The sequence below is a fragment of the Lytechinus variegatus genome, chromosome 8, assembly GCF_018143015.1.
Source record: "Lytechinus variegatus isolate NC3 chromosome 8, Lvar_3.0, whole genome shotgun sequence".
Lineage (NCBI taxonomy): Eukaryota > Metazoa > Echinodermata > Echinoidea > Temnopleuroida > Toxopneustidae > Lytechinus > Lytechinus variegatus.
This window is the reverse complement of record NC_054747.1, coordinates 28,696,086-28,711,267: the sequence shown is the minus strand read 5'-3', so window position 1 is coordinate 28,711,267 and position 15,182 is coordinate 28,696,086. Positions and strand designations below refer to the sequence as shown.

Below are 15,182 nucleotides of genomic sequence, written 5' to 3'. Positions count from 1 at the left end.
TAGGCTGATATGGAGCAAGATTGAAGTCAATAAAACATATTTTAGCTCGGACACCGAGCTTTCAATATTTTTTTTCATTCACATATTTAAGTGGTCTGTAAATTAAATGTCGGTTTTATGGTCAGAATATCAATAATTGTCTGCTCACGCTTCACGATCGCATTATTAATGATACCCAATTGACTATATCCTATTCATGATTTACAAAATATGAATAGAGTGTCCCGTTTTTAGGTATAAAATCTCAATTTTCTTCCTCTCGCGCTTCGCGCTCGCATCAATTGTTTAGTTACATACCTATCCCATTTATTAATACAATAATTAGAATGACTAATTTTTAGGTCGGAATTATTGAAATATATTGACGTTCGCAGTAATCATCTAGTTGCATACAAATCTTGTTCAGGATCACACAACATTGCCCAGAAAATTAAATTTTCAGGAAAAAGTACATGAAAGTAAAAAAAAAAAATCGCTCGCGCTTAATTCGCCCTCGCACTTTTCATAAGGCTTTTGAGATTATTTCATGTTTATGTTGTTTTATAAGAATAAAACTAATGACTGCAGGTGAAGATATTTTCTGACCCCGTCCTCTATTGGCGAAAGTCGGATCCGCCCTTGTCACACACCGGAAAAATGGCCGGTGCCCCCCCCCCCCCCTGAAAAAACAAGGACCCCGGCCCCCCAGTGCCCCCCGGAAAAAAATCCTAGCTACGCCACTGATGATATGATGATGATGACGATGATATGATGACGATGATGTTGATATGATGATGATGATGACGATGATGTATATGATGATGATGATAATGATGATATGATGATGATGCTATGGTACGTCATCATGATGATGATGTTGATGATATGATGATGATGAAATATGGTGTTAATGATGATGACGATGATGATGATGTTGATCAATATGGTGATGATGATCGGATGATATGATTGATGATGATGTGATTGACGGTGATGATGATGGTAGTGTTGGTCACTGATTGAGTGTCTCTTTTCTGTGTGTTCTTCTAAAAGGGCAGTGGAGGAGACGCCCGGAAAAGAAATCCTTGGAAATGATTAATGACGTAGTCGAAATGGGAATAGCAAAATCTTGCGCGGAATATCGAATTCGAGTGCGAGAGAGGTTATCGATCGCGAATCCACGGCATGCACAAAATGACGAAATTGTGCTTTATTGGTAAGAAAATAAGCATATTTATATTCCGTTTCTGTTCAATAATGAGTAAGCCATTTATTCATTTCGATTTTTTCTAAGTATAAATGAGTGAACAGATTTAATAGATTGTACTATTGTATTGTAGGGCCTAGTGGTAATAATTTTATTTCTTTTCATTAATCGGTGAATCCCGCGGTGGTGCGTGTGTTATTAGCATTATGTGGCCCCACATGTAGGGATTCGTGCTGTAAAATTCGCCTTTAAAGACAAAGTGTGTTCGCGTTCCTTTCTTTGCTTTGTAAGTGCGATTTGTGAATTTAGTTGAATGTCTAAACACATAGTGGCCGTGTCGTGATTTAGGAAACCATTGGTTCATCTGAAGAAGCTCTACTTTAGATCTATATGAATTTAATGAACACAGATTTTTTTCTTCAAAATTCATGAATTACAAAAAAAAAACAGTGTTATAAGACATATAAGATGGCTAAATAATTTGCAGCTTGCTGATTGGTCAAAGCGTACCACGTGATCATTCGCGAAAAGTGTCTATCCCTGCATGCCCGTGCAAATTTCGCACACCCAAATTGTCTAACCCATGGTAAGTGCAATTTCAAAATTTTTGATATTTCATTTAGATCTATTTCATTATTTCTTTCTCATATGGTGCTTAAAATTGCGTTCGAAATTACTTAGCCATCTTATAAAAGGAATAACGCATTTACCCGTCGTTTTTCAGCGATATGCAGTGCACTCGAGGTTTCTTCTTCGCATGCACACTCCACACTCGCCTCCGGCTCGTGTGGAGTGCGCATGCTCAGAAGAAACCTCTCGTGCACTGCTTACTCGCTAAACAACTCCGCGGAATGCGTTATTCCTATATTGACTGTTTGTGTTTCAATTTCTTTCATGCATGATGATGGTGGTAGACCAAAAGCTTCGGTCACTCTCTTTGTTATATTGGTTGTTCGGCTGAACTCTGTTGGCTCTACTTTCCAATTACAGAGACCGAAGTTCTAATTCAATCAGTAAAGGCACTTATTTATGTGTACAAGGAGAAATAAAAAAAATTAAAAATGATTGAAATAAAAGTCCTCAAAATTAAACAGACTGCTGCCAGCTGTCGAGCAGTCTAGCATGATTAGCCAGGAGGCTCCAAGAGAGTAAAAATCATTTAATAATCATGTACGCTTACTCTCCATGGAGCCACTCATTCAATAACCTTGTTCATTGAATGAGTGCCGTGTTCTCACTTATATCTCCATGACTGTGTGGCAAAATAAGGGTGGTAATGTTTGGCTTATTTTCTCTTTCTTTTGGGCAAATGCTTGATTGTTTTACACTGACAGTTTCCATTACACCTATTATTCATACAATTTGACTCTTATTTAAATTTGAATCTTAATTTTTTTTCTTAATTAAAAATAGAAATCAAAAAATGAAAAATTTCCACCAATAGAGGGCATACAAAAAATATGCCCAAAATTCCAAGTTTTTGAGCGCTCTGGTAATATACAAAAATTATTCCCAAGTTAACTAATGAAAAATAAATTGCAACTGTATGGAAATTAGTAATTTTGGTCACAAAAGTGATATTTTAATGATTTTTAAAAGTGTGTGCTCTGTACCATAGTCCTACCTGTAGATTCCCCACAGGCAGGGTGGTATCAGTGAACAAGTGCATGGAGCCAGGTTTTCCATCCCATTCATCTGCGTGTACCGCCAATAATACCTGAAACTTTCTACTTCTAAAACAAAAGATCTAGCCGTAAATCGTGTATGTAAATGGATACAACTTCATTTCCGACATTTCTCCGCTATCAATTTCAATTTTAAACAAGAATTCATTAAAAAATGAGAAAAATATGAAAAGACAGGGGAGACTTGCCTGATGTTCACGCCGCCATCTTCTTTCTCATTGTTATTCGCCAATGTACGGACGCAACGTTGGCAATGATTTTAGTTGTAAAATATATTTTTTGGTGTTATATGTTATTTCCAGATTTCTTCAGTTTTATGATGATTATGAGTATTTATTATTAAAGCAATAATTTAATTAGCAAAAGCCAAAGTTTGAGATGATTTCCAAAAATCCAAAAGAATTGCTCATATTCTAATTATCAGGATCACTACCTATGAAAATGCATCAAACATGCAGTTCTAACTTTTATTGGAAATCAACTACGTACACTTTCTTTGAAAAATTCAGGAATCCTTAATTATACATTGAGAAAGTGACATAAATAAAATGTATATTTTTATTGAAGGATTAATACCAAACAAATAAAGAAAATTAGTTTGAAGTACATGTGTAGAAATACAAATGTATTACACTTTCCTCTTATTCTCTTTCTGACCTAGTTTTTTTTAGATTGTTAAAGGATGGTTAGAGAAAATTAGAATTAAGTGTTAGTATATTAGAAAATTAGAATTAAGTGTTGGTATATGACCCATTTTCCTCTCATTCTCTTTCCACCTAGTTTCCTGATTGTTACATGATGGTAAGAAAAGAGAAATTTATTTATAAAGAAAAATTGAAGTAAAAAATAGGCCTACTGATGAAACACACTTTCCTCTCTGATATTTTCTCTCCGCCCTAGTTTTCAGATTGTTGTTGTTTAGACAACATGCAAATTGGATTGAAGTATTAAAACAAATATAAAATAATAATTTTCATTCTCTTTCCTGCCTAGTTTTTCAGATTGTTAGATGATGGTTGAGGAGCGCTCCATGAAGTGAATACTTCTCGGTGAGATGGAGCAGGACGCCCCATCAAATCTACTGGTAAGTAGTAAAATCCACCATTTGGATAAATTCTTCAAAAGTGTACATGGACGTATCTGTCCTATTTATTGGGATTATTTATATGCTTATGCCCTAAAACGGTTTTGATGTTAAGGATATAAAATAGAAGTGTTAAATTTGTTAACTTTACACTTGCATACATGCACAGCTTGTAAATCACCTAAATAGCATATTTGCATGTATTTGTCTTGTTATAAAACAGTTGAAAATTCAGTAATTTTGTCAATAGCTTTCTTATACTAAATTCTAAATGCTCCAAGCGCATATCTCTGTCCTATTTATTAGGATTATGAATATGCCCTAAAATTATTTTGACGTTAACTTTATAGAAATGTGTTAAATTTGATAAATTTAGACTTGTATTACATGTACAGCTTACACCTAGATAGAATAATTGCATGTTTTTGTCATGTTTAATGTTAACGGTTGAAATTTTGAGAATATTATCTTTCTAAAGTACAAGGTTTTTATAGGGGTTTTTTAATTTGAAAAAAAAAGCATTACCGGTATTTAGAGAAGGCAAGAGTGAATTGAAAGTGTAACAGAGCCTTTAAAAAATGTCAAATTTGAATTTGAACAGCTGAAAAACAAATCACAGTCATATTGAAATTTTTATTAATGGCCCTCTCCCAAAGTTTTCTGGACAGACTTTAAAGCCTGTCCAATGCTTTTGTAAAGGTCAATAATAATTACACTCAAGATTATCAAACATTCTAGTCTTACAAACTTGTGGTGGCCGTTGAATCCTTTTTTCCCCGGTTGGTGTTTTTTTATTGATGAAAATCTGTTATTGAATGGAAATCGTTATTTGCAAAACTTAGAGAGTCATACTTGTTTCAAATGTGCCATTCAATTTCCGTACTTTAGTGTCACAGGGCCATTTTGGTTGCTGTCAGTGTTTTTGTTTTCACAATGGTGGTCGCCACTAGTCGAGCTCAAATTCATATTTTTAAGCCCTCACTACAAGTCGTACATGTTATTTGCTATGTGAAAGTAACTTTGATTTTGACATGAGACTTTTTATTTGATTCTGAAACATGCACATATAAATTTGTATTCCAAGCCATTGCATGTCCAGGGGGTGTTTCACAAAGATTTTAGTATGACGTAGAGTCGCACTTAAATCTCTAGTTGCGTGTGGTACATGTATAAAAGAAAAAAGGCATGACTGCGTTGGTCAGATTATGCAAATACATGTAGGATGTGCACCGTTGTGTATTGATCAATAAGATTACATGGTGCATATTTTGTATGCGACTCTATAAATTCATGTTTAAATATTTGTGAAACACTGTTATTCTTATCTTTTGCGCTAACATATAAATGTCAACTCTCTCACAAATTTTCATAGTACCTTGGCTGAGATACATGTACAATGTTCTGTCCCCACCATCTCTGGTGTGTTGGCTCAGTTGGTAGAGCATCCGTCTCACAACTGGTAGGTTGGGGGTTCAAGCCCCGGCCGCGTCATACCAAAAGATGTTAAAAGATTGGAGTTGCTGCTACCATGTTTGGTAGTCAACAATACAAGGGATAGAGCTATGTCGATCTGGCACTGCACAATGACTGCCGGGGCCCCACAATCGATTGGGCAAAAATAATTTTCGTAGTACTAGTTTTTCCATTTTAGATTTCATTTGGAACAATAAGATATGGATTTTCCATCCTTTCCATCCTTCCAACTCCAGGCTCAACTGCTAGTCAACGAAGCAGCGGGTCTTTCTTTCACTGCTCTTGCCCGTAAACTCCAACTCTCTCACAATGGTCGTCTGGTGGCGGTCTTTGGTGCAGCTGAAGGTCAACAGACCCTCAAGGTCATCCACGACAAGCCCTACCTGTGTACGCTCTGCGGGGCTTGCTTTACACACACAACACAACTCAGATGTCATGCTCAGGCAAAGCACAACTACATGGAGAATATGTCCTCTGGAGGTAATTATTGAGTTGTCCTTTCATTATAATAATGATAATAACATCATAATTGCCCAGTGTAGCTACTTCAGTTGTGAAAAATATTCTCCTAGCAGGCCCTGCTTAAACATGATATTCCCCAAGCCCTACATTGTAGCTGGCCTACCCAGGTGCTCAAATATTCAAGGCATTTCTTTCTACCATGTACACATTTACTAACCTGGGTGGATAGTGGGAGATGTAGATAAAATTAAATGCACTGTCAATGGGCTTGTATCCCCTTGCTCTGCAAGCAGATGATATAATCTTCAGATTGCCAAACTCAGTGAATAAACTCGATTTGATTTAATTACCATTTGATCCAACCATCACTAAGTGTAATACTCGGTATATATTTTGTCATTTAGTCTTATGTGCGAGAAATATAATTTTCACTTTCTCTTTTTTATTGTTACATTGTACCATGTTATATCAAGAGTTTTTGTTCATGAACAGATCTGATTAAATCATATAGACAATTGTAAAAGTGGTGTATTACTTGGAGTGGATATTTGACAGAATGGGTATACTATAGACGGAATAGAAAAAGTGGTAAAATTAGCTAAATGTTAGTAAAAGGTCAAGTCCACCCCAACAAAAAGTTGATTTTAATCAAGAAAGAAAAATCAACTAAGCTTAACAGTACACTGATTTTTTTTTAGATCTGGTGTAAAATAAGAATGTTGAAAGATATTTCAAAGGTTTACTGAATTTCACATATGAGCACATTTTATACAATAGAGCAAAATTAATGAGTGGCATCATTGACCCTCATTTGCATCACTCTGTTGTGCTTTCAATTTTTTTGGTGAAAAATGTACAAAATAATATGTCATAATTTTCTTACATTACAAATTATTACCATGTCTTGTATTAGAGTTATGCTTGTTTGATTTTTCTGTTTTCATTCAAATGCACTCTGGGTTGACTTGCCCTTTAAAGGTTTACTTTTTTCAGTTAAAGTGATAGTGTAGTACATGTATAGAATTGAAAGGGATGGTCCAGGCTGAAAATATTTATATCTCAATACATAGAGTAAAATTCACTGAGCAAAACGCCAAAAATTTCATCAAAATTGGACAAATAATAAAGTTATTGAAGTTTGAATTTTAGCAATATTTTGTGAAAATAGTTGTCATGAATATTCATCAGGTAGGCTGATGATGTCACATCTCCATATTCCTTTTTGTTATGTTACATAAAATCATAATTTTTTCATTATTTCATACTCGTGTGAATAATATGTCTCCCTTATAATGAAATAAGTTGCAGCAATAAATATCTAATGCACAATTATCAGTTGTCAATCCAATTTTTCTAGTTCTTGGAGGAAAAAATTTGGATAAACTTTATTTCATATAATAAAATACAAAAGAACAAGTGGAGATGTGACATCATCAGCCCACCTAATGAATATTCATGACAACTGTTTTTACAAAATATTACTAAAAACTTTAAAATTCAATAACTTTGTTATTTGTTATCCGATTTTGATGAAATTTTTGGAATTTTGCTCAGTGAATTCTACTCTATTTATTAAGCTAAAACTACTTCCAGCCCCGACCATCCCATTAATGGTAAAAAGTACAGCAAAGTAAATGGTGAAAAGTAAAGCAAAGTACATGTAGTACGGTAATCATGCAAACACATTGATTGCACTGATTTATAGTTATAGTGAAGTAGCTCATATGAGAAGAAAAACAAATCAGTTAGAAATATGTCAATAAAGCAGTTTTGAAAAGAATTTACCTGGATTTTTATTTTCTTATGTGTTCTTTTCTTTCCATAGGTGGGAGCCTGGGACTAGAGAGAGACCTAGACATAAGTAGTCCTGGCCCTGCTTCTACTGTTGGACAGAGACGATTATCAAGTGAAACAAATTACTCAGACGCCAACTTAAACTCTGAAAGCAGTGAACTATTGAAGAGTGCATTGACCAGCAGTGATTCACTACCGTCATTTCCCGAGGTGGAGATGAAGAAGGCGAAGAGAGAGAGTGCAGTGTTGAGTGATGGAGAAGTAGAAACAGACAGGGAAGGTTGTACTGGTGACCTTCCGGAGTGCACACACTGCTCCAAAAGCTTTGTTGGCCAAAAGAACCTAGAAGCCCATGTCATCAAGCATTGTGGGAAAGAGATGCACAAGTGTTCTGCTTGTAAAATTAGCTATGTACCCAACGTGATAGGACCAAGCACAAGCGAGGATCGACCTGAAGAAGCGGTGAATCAGCAGTACCTGATGAACTCTGAAGGTTCTAACTTCACACACAATCATGATGAAGGGGATGGTGCCAAGGTGGATGTTGAGCTGGAGGATGGACAGGGCATCGATTGCGTCCTTTGTGGAGAGACCTTCGGCATCCTTCAACACATCATCACGCACATCCATGCATATACCTCATTCCCGTGCACCTTCTGCGATGGCGAGTTTCCGTCCATGAGAGACCTTGGTTGGCACTGCAAGCAGAAGCATGATCTGCTGTTGGTTCGTTGTCCGTTCTGCTCACGTGGCTTCAGAGAATATTCCCATCTTGCATTCCACATGCGTGAGCACAAGGGCCACCTGTTCTGCAAGATATGCAAGGTGCAGTGTCTTTCACGAACCAGCTACAACAAGCACTTGGAGATTCACGAGATGAATTCGGGAGAGCTTGAAGAATTGCCTGAGGAAGGGGAGGATGAGGAAAGTGATGAGATGAGCGAAGGCAGTTCTCAGAAGGAGAAAGAGAAGCACACATGTCATATCTGCTCCAAGCCTTTCAATTCATTTTATTCTATCTTCCACCACATGAGGAGAGAACACCCAATGGAGTCTCTGCCTTCCTACAACCAGGATCTCATCAAACGCAGATTTGTCTGCAAGAAATGCGGCTTTGCCTTCCGCCGGAAAGACACCTTAGAGCGTCATGAGTTGATCCACAAGAGAGGTGACTATCCTCGACGGAGGCCGCCTTCAAAGCCTATCATCAAGCCAAGACCTGGAAACATTCTGTGCACAATATGTAACAGAGCCTTTTCAAGGGCTACCAACCTTGAGGCGCATATGGAAGAGGCGCACCCAGAGGAGTGTGATGATGCTGTCAAAGGAAAAAAGAAATACTGCTGTGATCTGTGTGGTAAGCTACTGATGAGCCAGAAGAGTCTAGATCGCCACATCCTGGTGCACCAGGAGCCAAAGTTTACCTGTCCCATTTGCGACAAGAAGCTGAAGCATGCTGAAACCCTGAAGACTCACATGCGCACACATACTGGGGAAAAGCCTTACAACTGTGACATTTGCAACCAGTCCTTTGCACAGCGCTCTACATACGTTCAACACATGTGTATTCATTCAGGAGAACGCCCTCACGAGTGCGATATCTGCAACAAGAAGTTCATTCGGAGGACAGAGCTGAGGGTTCATCAGGCAAAGCACACCAGTGTGAGGCTGTTTCCATGCAGCCACTGCAGCAAGACATTCAAGACGGAAAAGCATCGCAAGATTCACGAGACGCAGCTGCACTCTGCAAATGCACAGTCCTACATGTGTGACAAGTGCGGGAAATCATTTACCTGGGCGTCGGGTCTGAAGGCTCATGCCTGCAGTCATATTGGTGAGGCTCCTTACAAGTGCCAGGAATGCGACAAGTCATTCTCTCAAGCTCTTTTCCTGAAGAGGCATATGCATGTTCACACAAAGCCATTTAAGTGTGAACAGTGCTATGAAGGATTCAAGAACAAGGCAGACCTGAAGAACCATACAGCCAAGATGCACGGATCAGGTTCTCCAACCAACCAGACGCAGAGCATAGTCCCAACACAAGTCCAGGAACTGATCTCGGACCATAGCTGGAAAACCAACAAGATGATGTTGGATATGCCTGTGGACCCGAACAGTCCCCTATCGAGTCCAATGCCTGCTCCTGGTCCTAGTCAGCACACGGTTCCAAGTCAAATTCAACAGCCCACCCTCCAACAAGGCCAATCTCATTCTCCACAAGTCCCAGTGTCGATGCCTACCCAGGTCCAAGGATCCATCCCGCATCACGCTCATGTGCAGCCGCAGGGTCAGATACCAGCTCAAATGCAAAGTCAGATGCCACAAGGTCAAATGCCGAGTCAGATGTCATCTCCTCTTACAAATCAGGTTCACAGTTCTGGTCAAGCTCAAAATCAAGGACATGTAAGGATGTCTTACTCCAATCGTGCTCCAATGTCACTACCAAATCAAGCCTCGATGTCACTTCCAAACCAAGCCACTGCTTCTCATTCGAATCAAGTCTCGTTATCTCATTCCAACCAAATACCAATGTCCCTACCGAATCATAATCCAATGCCTCGGCCTAACCAAGGTGGACCGATGTCCCTCTCCAACCCGGCCCCAGATGCACAGGATGTCGCATGCAATGTCCCATCCCAATCAGATGCAGTCACCGCTCACCAATCAAATGCCTCCGTCCCACCAAGGCCAAGGCCTGCCACAGGTTCCGCATCGGACCCAGGTCCCGAATCATCAAGCGCCAATGTCTCTTCCACATCAAGGCCAAGCATCTCTTCCAGGACAGGTCCAAGCCCCAATGTCGGGTCCAGGTCATGGTCCAGGTCTTGGCCAACCCCATCATCACTATCTCCCGAATCCAATGATGCAAGAACGGAACATGTATGGAGAGCAGCAGTATCATGTCCAAGACTCGACAAACCAGGCCATTGCAGCTATGCTCACTCATATGTCTTCACTGTAACACATGTTTATAGTGAGAGAGAAGTTGCTCCACAGTGAATATCTATTTTCGAACAGTAAGTATATATATATATTTTGAAAGTTGAAAATTAAGTACATGTAGAGGTAGCGGTAATTGGTGGAGAATGTGAATTATGTACTTATCGTGATTATCTTGAATCAATTTTTTTTCTCTGAATGCAATGATTACCATTTGGTCTCAAAGATTCTTTATAGCAAGCTTCTAAATTGCTTCAGGCTCAGTATTAAATAGAGGTCAGTTCCATTAATATTAAGTGATAGTGAATTTGTGTTTGGTTTGAACACTATCATTCAAGTCAAAACTAGGTATTTGTAACTAAAATCAACAACTCATGAAAAAATGATTTATATTTTGTACATTACTGTATGGTTTTTGTTATCAAACTGATGCATGTGCCAGGCAAAAATGTGTTTTACTTTTATTTATTTTTTGCTTATCATTTGTTATTCAGTTATTTATCTATTAAGTTGTTTTATTAATACTTTCAACACTCTTTGTATTACTTGCGTTTACAGGTACACATTTTGAATATTTCAATCAAAATAACATTAACATCACACGTGTGATATTGCATTTAAGTCTGGAGACTTTTGATTTATTTTTTTCAAGAGTTTCTGCATTTTCATTTTTGCTACTTACCTTTGTAAAAGGTATGATTTATGAAAAAGTTTAAAAGGTTTAGACTTTTTAGTGTTGACTTGATGATGATAAATTTTACCTAACCTGGGAAGTAATTTTATTCTTAATCATTCTAATTTTGTGATTAATAATTAAAACAAAATGTTGAATAAGTACTCAATTTGCAAGCACTTTATGAATTTTGCAGAATTAAAAATTGTATTCTTGATTGACTTAGGGTCACAAGTTTCTTCAAGGAGCTATTTTTTTAATCATAATATTAATTAATTATGTCTCGAACAAAGAATTTGTATGCATATTCTTATTTGTAAATGGTTTTACACTTTATTCCAAAGGCTGAGTCTTTGGGTTTTTATTATTCCCTTGGGGGATATTGATAATAGTGCATTTACAGTATTTTATTTTGGCATTAATGAAAAATCCAGAAACAAAAGGCTACCAATTTTAGCTAAGAAAAACTTGTGCCTGTGCATCATCCATATTATGTACTTAAAAGGTGAATTAGGCAGATTTTTTTCATTTTACTTCTGTACAAACTGCCAACTTTGTATTCAATTTTAATGGTATTCTTATTTACTTTTAAAAAAATTTAATTTATTTACTTTTTAAAAACTCATTTTACAGATACTTTTTTATATAAAGCAGGTTTTCTCTCTTGCTCTCGTTAAAGAATTTCTAATATTTTTGTTTAGAGACATAAGCCTTGTTTTTACGGGTATTGACACTTCTAACTTGTCTTATCAAGAAGACCATACCGGGTAATTGGTAAGTTCTCCCTAACAAAGGTTGATATAGTTAAAAAGAGGTAACTCAACCAAGCATAATGCTGAAAAATCTCATCAAAATATCAGACTTGCACAAGAAAGTAACAGATGTAAAGAGTTTCACAAGGAGTTAAGTAGGAATTTAATAGAGTCACACTTCAATGTCTACATGTAGTTACCATATAAAAATCATTACTGCATTGGTCAGATCATGTAAAGAGGACGCACACTTCTGCCTATTAAAGATAAATTCCAGTATTGGTAACGATCTCAAAATGACTTTTTACTGAATCTAATATAATGACCACCCAAGTGTCTATTTGTATGAATAAAAAATATGTGCCAAAGGATTCTGGAAGAAATTTTGTAATTGCTGAAAAATAAGCAAAATAAGCGCAGATTCGGTCACTTCCGTTGGGTCTTTATTCCAGCAATAATAATACACTGTCCCACATGTAACTATCTGTGTCGGTGATCTTCAGTGTGAACATTTTTCAGCGTAGATTTCAAGATTTTACAAAGTTCAGTTTATGTGACTGTACCAGATCTAGATCCTCGATGATATACTGACAATTAAGCCTCTTTTTACAGACTTTCTCATGAAACCAGTGTTTACTGCAACTACTGGCATTTCTCTTTAATCAATAAGATTGCGTGTTTCATAATCATGTGCGGGTCAGCACTAACCATGACTTCGTACTCTTTGCAGAACACTCCCCGTGTTACCCCAATTTTACTGAAATATTCAGGGCATCACAATTAGATGTAAATGTATGTATAATTGATTCTTAACTCTATTTTATTTTGCAGCAGAGCGAAATGTTTTGTTAACAACATATGAGAAGGGAGGGCGTGGAAAATTCAATGATATATATTGTAACAGCTGAATTGAACCATAAATGGAAGTGATCCGAATGTGAATATTATAAATGTTATTTGAATTTATTCTGTACTAAATTCATACAGGAGATTACATGGAGTATTATCATGTCATCTTGAAGGTAAATTCCACCCCAGAAAAGGGTTGATTTGAATTTATAGAGAAAAATCAGACTAGCATTACGTTGAAAATTTCATCAAAATCTGTGAAATTAGAAAGTTATGACATCTTGAAGTTTCATTTATTTATCACAAAACAGTGATATGCGCAATTCAGTGACATGCTAATGAGACAGTCAATTGTGTCCTTCACTCACTTTTTCTTTGATTTTTATTGTTTGAATTATACAATGTTTCATTTTTTACATATTTGACAAAAAGAACCAACTTGACTGAACCATATACATGTAGTATTAAACAATGCTAATTCCACATATTCAGGGAGGAATTAATTGTTGTTTCACTGACAATGAGGAAAAAAATAGAATATTTCATATTTCATATAATAAAATACAAAATAAATAGTGGATGACGTCATTGGTCTCCTCATTTGCATACCAACCAGGATGTGCATATAACTGAAATTAAGCAAAATTTTAAAATGCCATAACTTTCTTATTTTACATCCAATTATGATCAAATTTTCAATGTTAAGCTTGTTAGACCTGTCTCTTTTTATTAAAATCAATTTTTTGCTGGAGTGGACTTTTCCTTCAAGCAAAAATTTTATGATAATCTGTGGACTAGAAATGCAAACTTGAATGATTTGAACTTTCTCTTGTTTTAATAGGTCAGTTAGAAGCCTGCCAAAATCACGAGGTTGAAATTACATGTGTGAGAACGTTGCATGAATCTGTGTTGGAAAAAAATAGCAGTCATTCCTGCTTTTGACTTCAATTATGACATGCATTTTACTATATTGACTATACACCTAATATATTGAACGACGATTACGATTGTGAGTTAAGGGAATAAATTGAATGCAGACATACAGTGCTTGTACTGCTAGCTTAATAGCAGATTCATTATTTCACAGTTTGAATATTAATGCAAGCAGAGCAACTAATCCATTTTTAATTTAATTCAAATTTAAAATTTAGAAAGGCTGAAGCTTGTCTTATATCAGTTTAAAAAAAAAATTATTGATAACCTTGTATTTATTGTGCCTCGATATTAAGAGGCATTATTTTCCTCAATCAAATATCAGTTTGGTATCATTTTACTATTTTGTTTCACTCTTCTAAATTCAGAAATAATTGTCATAACAAATGGTGTTGTATCGTTCCTCAATTTTTTTTTCTTTTATGGAGGGGGGATATTATCGATGGAACAATTTTTTATGTAAATGCAACATGAATATGCTAATATGTACAGAAATATATTCTCCATTCCAGATTGCCAATCTAGATTAATACTCAGTGATTTTCATTTAGTATCGCCAAGTTTACAGATGTAATTTAGAGTCATGATTTTTTGCCAATTTAATTAGTTGGATTCTTGAAATGATGGTATTGTTATCAATGATATAATAGGCAACACTGCTATGGTTGACATGTGTTTTTTTAATCTGTAAATAATACTTCATAAATATGGATGTTGTGTTGAAGTCTGTAGACTTACAATAAGGCAATTTGGAAAGATATAGATTAACGTTTGCCATCCTTGACCAAAAGCAAATCCAAAAGGAATTCATTTTTTGGCATGCTATTCTGCCCTTATTGGAAGAACTATGCTTGAGTGAAATCAATTTTAATTGAGCAATCAGCCCCACATCATCATCTGAGTCTTCATCATCATCATTACCATAATGAGTGTTATCACCACCATTATCATCAAATCATCAACAATACCATCACCAACCTCATCAATGCCACCACCAACATCATCATTATCGGTCAGCTTTATAATTATCATCATCATCCATCATCACCATCGTCACAACCACCATCACCACCACAATCATCATCATCACCACCACAATCATCATCACTATCAAGTCATCCATGCATGTGCGCCTTTACTCATTAGACACTATTTCAACCATGAACCTACCTTAAAGCTGAGTTACATACTAATAGTTAAAAAGTTAATATTGTCAGGAGCACTCAGACTAATACGAAGTTTGTTTACAGAGCAATTTTCGTGTCAGAAGCAACTTAGGTGTCACATATTAACATTACATTCAAGTTGCTGGTGATTTAACGAAAGACTCTTCATACTACAGCTTCATGAA

At 36.3% G+C, this 15,182-nt stretch overlaps 1 pseudogene; it reads left to right on the top strand.

Moving 5' to 3' along the window:
- The first annotated feature begins 1,094 nt into the window (after positions 1-1,094).
- Positions 1,095-12,382, top strand: LOC121420295 (annotated as a pseudogene).
- The last annotated feature ends 2,800 nt before the right edge of the window (positions 12,383-15,182 follow it).